The sequence below is a fragment of the Hyaena hyaena genome, unplaced genomic scaffold (genome assembly GCF_003009895.1).
Source record: "Hyaena hyaena isolate Hyena2069 unplaced genomic scaffold, ASM300989v1 scaffold_13, whole genome shotgun sequence".
NCBI lineage: Eukaryota > Metazoa > Chordata > Mammalia > Carnivora > Hyaenidae > Hyaena > Hyaena hyaena.
The window spans coordinates 2,327,503-2,333,502 of record NW_024080645.1 but is presented as its reverse complement, the minus strand read 5'-3'; the positions used below and the strand labels follow the sequence as shown (position 1 = coordinate 2,333,502).

Here is a 6,000-nt window from a genome sequence, read left to right as displayed (position 1 = left end):
CTGTGCCATTTTGCCCTCTGCCCATGAGAACGTCTGTTTTCCCTACAACCTTATGAACAGAATGTGTTGTCAAACATTTGGATTTTTGCCAATCTGATAGGCGAAAAAGTAGCATCATGGTGTTATTTCGATTTTAATTGCTCTTGTGAGTGAAGTTGGGCATTTTTTCATATGCTTGAGGGCTGCTTGTTTCTCCCTTCTCCATGAATGGTGTCTTCACCTACTTTGCTCACTTCTCATCTGGGTTGTTGGCTGTGGACGTAGGTTCCTTCCATCTTGCTGCTCTGGCCAGAGCCAAGATGGCAACGGTGGTGCCAGACAGCAAGATGCCTGGGAAACAGGATGGTTGCTTCCTGTGTGAAGCTAACTTAGTCCCACTTCCCAACCTCTTCTCCATCTCCTGTTTCTTCTGTAGACAAGAAAAGCCAAAAACTCACTTTCCCAGTCTGCCTTGCAGCTAGGAGTGGCCAGGTGACAGTCCTATCCAATGAGATGAAAGTGAAAGAAAGCCAGGGCATTTCTGGGAAATCTTTGATTAGAAAAGGGACAGGTGTCAGTCACCGGCAAAGTTCCTTTCTTCCCCTGCCTTAACATGGACATAACGGCTGGAGTGGCAGCCTTTCAAACACCATTAATGAAAGATAATCACAGCGATCCTGCTCCTAATATTATTTGAGCCAGCAAACCAATGCTAGCAACCACCTCCCTCCAGACTTTTATACTGAGCTCATTAAATATCTTTACTCTTAAACCGCTGTTTGTCAGTGTGTGTGTGTGTGTGTGTGTGTGCGTGTGTGTATGTGTGTGTGTGTTGGGGTGGGAGGGAGGGTTCTGTTACCTGCTGATAAAAACATGTCTAACTGATATACTGTGGCTTTCTCTTAGGAGCGAGAAAATGTCCCAGTCCGCACTGGACTTCTCAGGATATTTGTCAGACTGGGTCACATGCCTTTCCTGAACCAACTAAATAGAATTCCCCTTAGGCCAATGGGGTGACTCGAGGTATGGGGGTCAACTTTCCCTGAGACAAATGGATGCAAGAAAGAAAAAGTGGTCAGTGTGTGTGTGGGGGGGAATGTGGGACTTTTAGAAAGAAAGAGGTGAGGGGCACCTGATGGTTCAGTTGGTTGAGCATCTGACTCTTGAATTAGGCTCAGGTCATGATCCCAGGGATTAAGCCCCACATCGGGCTCCACACTGTGCATGAAACCTGCTTAAAGAGCCTCTCTCCCCTGCTCGCATTTTCTCTTTCTATATAAAATAAAATAATGGGAGTGTGTGTGCCTGGGTGACTTAGTCGGTTGAGCATCCAACTCTTGGTTTTGGCTCAGGTCATGGTCTCACAGCCTGTGAGTTCCAGCCCTGCGTCAGACTAACAGTGCAGATCCCGCTGGGATTCTCTGTCTCCCTCTGTCTCTTCCTCTCCCGGGCTTACACTCTCCCTATCTCGCTGTCTCAAAAGTAAATAAATAAACATTAAAAATAATGAAATAAAATAATAAGAAAAGAAAAGAAAGGAAAGGAAGAGGTGAGACATGGCTGCGGGGGAGACAGCCACCAGGGTGCCCGGCAGTGACCGCAGTGAGGGCCAGTAGCTCAGGCTTGAGCCTGGCTGAGTGATCTGTGCGTCGCCTGCGTGGACCGCCGGCCCGGTCACACCGCCCTGGCTCCGCGCTGGAGTCTACCTGCGTGCAGGGGTTACCGCGTACCCGCCCGTGGGGCAACAAGGTCATCAAAACCTCTAATGGATGGTTACAAGAGCTCCCCTCTCTCCATGAGGTCCAAGAACTAGGTTTTTTCCCTTGACGATAGAAATAAACCTGCTTTAATGAAGGACTAGATGACCCCAGTGTATCAACTCCATGAGGGCGGGCGTATATTTTTCTTGTTTTCCACGTCATCCCTAATCCCTAGGGATTGGTAAGGAACGCTGAACAGGACAGAACCTTCCACGGACACCCGCAGCCCTGTCTTCCCGTGATGCCGATCCAGTGGTTATGCCGTCGCAATAACTCAGTCTGCTACCATCCGACCGAGTTGTACTAACGGCTGCTCCGTCTGTCCCCATCTTGACTACAGGGTCACAAGCCGACTCTGATCTGGAGCTGGTGAACCCACTCTCGTTCCCGGGGGGGCATCACTTTCTTTCCAGGACCTCCCCACTCCCTCGCTTTATCGTTGTTCACCCTCTGGCCCAATGTCTGAAGTCTCCTCTTCCTTCCCTTTCAGAAAGACAGAGAATGGCTATTTGGGCTCCCCGTCAACCTTTTAACTTGTTTCCCCCGCAAGTTTCCGAAGGCCACGGGCAGTGACTCAGCATCTGTTTTGCAGCAGCTGGAATCTAATTAGTCCAGACCCAAGGACCTTATTTCAAGCAGCCAGGAGCTCATCTGCACACTCGTCAGGCCACCGGCTCCCCCCTGGCACCCGCCACTCACCTGCGCACTCCGCTCGCCACGGCTGAGGCTGAGAGGTGTGGGGCCAGCCACCTTCCTGGTCCCCTGCGGCCGGGGCAGGTGGCTCCACGCTTTCAATCTCCTGTTCTAGAAGGAGCTCAGGGCTCCTGTTAATTGCCCCCGTTGGCAGTTTCCTATTCCAGTTCTTCATCCCCTCCCCCCCCCCGCCCCCATGATACAGAGGAACACAAGCTCATTAGACAAAATGTAGAAAATCCAACTAAGGACGTCGACGAAGTGAGAAAAATAACTTCCTGCCCCACTGCCTCTGCTCAAGCCCGGTTAACGAGTCGGAAGCCACTCTGAGGGGTGTTCTTTACTTAAAAGTGTCTCCTTTTAGAACTTCCTGGCGCGTCTGGGTGGCTCCGTTAAGCGTTTGACTTTGGCTCAGGTCATGATCTCATGGTCCGTGGGTTTAGGCCCCCCGTCGGGCTCTGTGCTGACAGCTCAGAGCCTGGAGCCTGTTTCAGATTCTGTATCTCCCTCTCTCTCTGACCCTGCCCTGCTCACGCTGCCTCTCTCTCTCTCTCTCAGAAATAAATAAAATATTTAAAAAAATTTTTTCCTAACACCACTAAGGGTGAGAGAAGAGAGCAAGAGAAGAAAGGAAGGGAGAACTACAAAAACAACCATAAAACAAGTAACAAAATGGCAATAAATACATCACTGTAGAATTTCCTCTTATTTAAAAAAAATTTTTTTAATGTTTATTTCTTTTGAGAAAGAAACAGAGTGCGAGCAGGGGAGGGTCAGAGAGAGGGGGAGACACAGAATCCGAAACAGGTTCCAGGCTCCGAGCTGTCAGCACAGAGCCCGACGCGGGACTCGAACTCACGAGCTGTGATATCGTGACCTGAGCCAAAGTGGGACACTTAACCAACTAACCCCCCTAGGCGCCCCTAGAATATCCTCTTAAATCTGAGCTTTAATTGTTCACGCTTCGTGGAGCCTTCAACAAACCAATTCTTGAGTCATCGCGAAGGTGTACAAAGACTTAATTCACAGCACAAGGGTTGTGTTCCCTAGGACACCATCAGGAACAGGTAGAGGGATGTGGGGACAAGAACATTCCTAGAAGCAGCCTGTGCAAGCACAGAAAAGGTCTGAATGGACACGACCCTATTCTTTTTTTTTTTCTTTTTAAAATTTTTTTTTTTTAATTTATTTCTAGGAGAGAGAGAGAGACAGCGTGAACAGGGGAGGGTCAGAGAGAGAGGGAGTCACAGACTGAAACAGGCTCCAGGCTCTGAGCTGGCAGTCAGCACAGAGCCCAACGCGGGGCTCGAACCCATGAACCGCGAGATCATGACCTAAGAGAAAGTCGGAGGCTTAACCAACTAAGCCACCCAGGTGCCCCGACACAACCCTATTCTTACGAAACATCATTACAGGAGTTCTTTGGGGAGGAGGTGATGGGAGTCGAGAAAGAGAGGAAAGCTTTCACTTTTACTGTATGCATGTAGAGAAGGAGAATGATTTGTGCAGAAATTATTTCATTAATTTCTCCATTTCTGAAGTTTCTAAATTTTCTACGGGGAACCTGTGTTATTAAAAAAATGTTTATGTTTATTTATTTAAAAAATTTTTAATGTTTTATTTTTTATTTTTGAGAGAGAGAAACAGAGTGAGCAGGGGAGGGTCAGAGAGAGAGGGAGACACAGAATCCAAAGACAGGCTCCAGGCTCTGAGCTGTCAGCACAGAGCCCGACGCAGGGCTTGAACCCATGAACCGTGAGATCATGACCTGAGCTGAAGTCGGTCACTCTCTCGACTGAGCCACTTAGGTGTCCCCCCTGTATTATTTTTATAATCGCCAAAATGTTAACATACATGTTATGGGCTGAACTGTGTGCCCCCCAGATTCATATGTTGAAGTTCTAACCCCCAATACCTCCATGTGACTGTATTTGGACGTAGGGTTTTTAAAGAGGTAATTCAATTAACATGAGGACATAAGGGTCTGTACTAATCCAAGATGTCTAATGTCCTTATAAGAGGAGATTGGGACACAGACACACAGACGGAAGACCACGTGGAGACAACCACCTGCAAGCTAACTAAGAAGGACCCTGGGGACACCTTGATCTTGGACTTCCAGAGTCCAGAAAGGTAAGAAAATAAATGTCTGCTGTTCGAACCCCCCAGTCTATGGTCCTGTGTTGCAGCAGCCCGGCAAACTAAAACACCGTGTAATTAAACAGACACAAGGCAAGCAGATACAAGCTCTTGGTATTTCAAGTTTTCACACTGAAACTTTTTGCTGGTCACGGGAAACCCAGGGATTCAGGAAGTAATTTGTGCCCCCCCCCCCCCCCGCCGGTTTTTGCAACTAGAATTTGAGTGCCAGCCTGCAGGGCCAGGGACAAACAAACGATCCAACAGGGCAAAGGTCAGGCCTCTGTGTTATAAGCCACCTCCCGCCACCGCTTACACACAGGGGAAGGAGGAAGGGGGGAGTCAGAAGTGGTGGGTTGTGGCCAGAAACGTCTGCAAAGGAGCAGACAGCGCAGTTTCCGATCGGGTGGCCACGCGGGCTGTGGGTGGGTCCCAGGCCCCTCTGCAAATGGAATGAAAATAAGCAACCTCCCCTACGAAGATGCGCACGCAGAGATTTCGCACACTCATTCAGGGCTTTGTGTCCTCCCCACTCCCAATATTTGTGGACCCGAACTTAACAACCTCAGCTCTAGTTGGAAACATAAAGAATTAATTTACGGGACAGCTTTGGCCGGATTCTTACTGTGCCCCCAGTAAGAGCGAAGACGGGATGAAAGGTAAAAGGGGAGTCAGGTCTTACCTGGGAGAAGCCAGGAACCTGCACAAACATGTCCACGGAGCAGAAGGGTGAAGGCCCCGCGTGGCTCTAAATGGGACTTTGCTGAGAGCAGAGGCCAGATGGAGGAGCTGAGAAAGCATCTTGTTGGGGCGCCTGGCTGGCTCAGTCGGTAGAGCATGCAACTCTTAATTTGGGGGTTGTGAGTTCAAGCCCCACGTTGGGCATGGAGTCTACTTAAAAAAAGAAAATAAAAGGGGGCGCCTGGGTGGCTTAGTCGGTTAAGCTTCCGACTTTCGCTTAGGTCATGATCTCATGGTTCGTGGGTTCGAGCCCTGCGTCGGGCTCTGTGCTGACTGCCAGCTCAGAGCCTGGAGCCTGTTTCAGTCTGACTCCCTCTCTCTCTGACTCTCCCCTGCTTACGCTGTCTCTCTCTTTCTCCCTCTCCTAGGAAAAAAAAAAAAAAACATTTGAAAAAAAAATTAAAAACGAAATAAAAAATAAACTACTTTGTCTAATAGAACTGCCATCAGCCTCATGACCCTGTGTGGCTCGTCCAAACTGAAATGTGCATTAAGTGTGAATTCTCAGCAGATTGTGAAGTCTTAATATGGAAGAGAATGTAAAATATCTCACTAATAATTATACTGGTGAAATAAAATTTGGTGTCTATTGGATTAAATAGAATATATTTTCTAGTTAACTTCACTATATATATATTTACTTTATATTAATACTTTTTTGAATTTAAGCTTATTTATTTATTTTAAG

The 6,000-nt window shown here is 48.1% G+C and overlaps 1 long non-coding RNA gene across 1 annotated transcript in view; it reads right to left on the bottom strand.

Moving 5' to 3' along the window:
* Window positions 1-5,430: 5,430 nt before the first annotated feature.
* The window catches only part of LOC120220357, a 28,870-nt gene continuing 28,300 nt past the window's right edge, over window positions 5,431-6,000 (bottom strand). The window contains exon 6 of the long non-coding RNA XR_005525554.1: window positions 5,431-5,462. This is a non-coding gene — a long non-coding RNA (uncharacterized LOC120220357). The remainder of the gene's footprint in view (window positions 5,463-6,000) is intronic.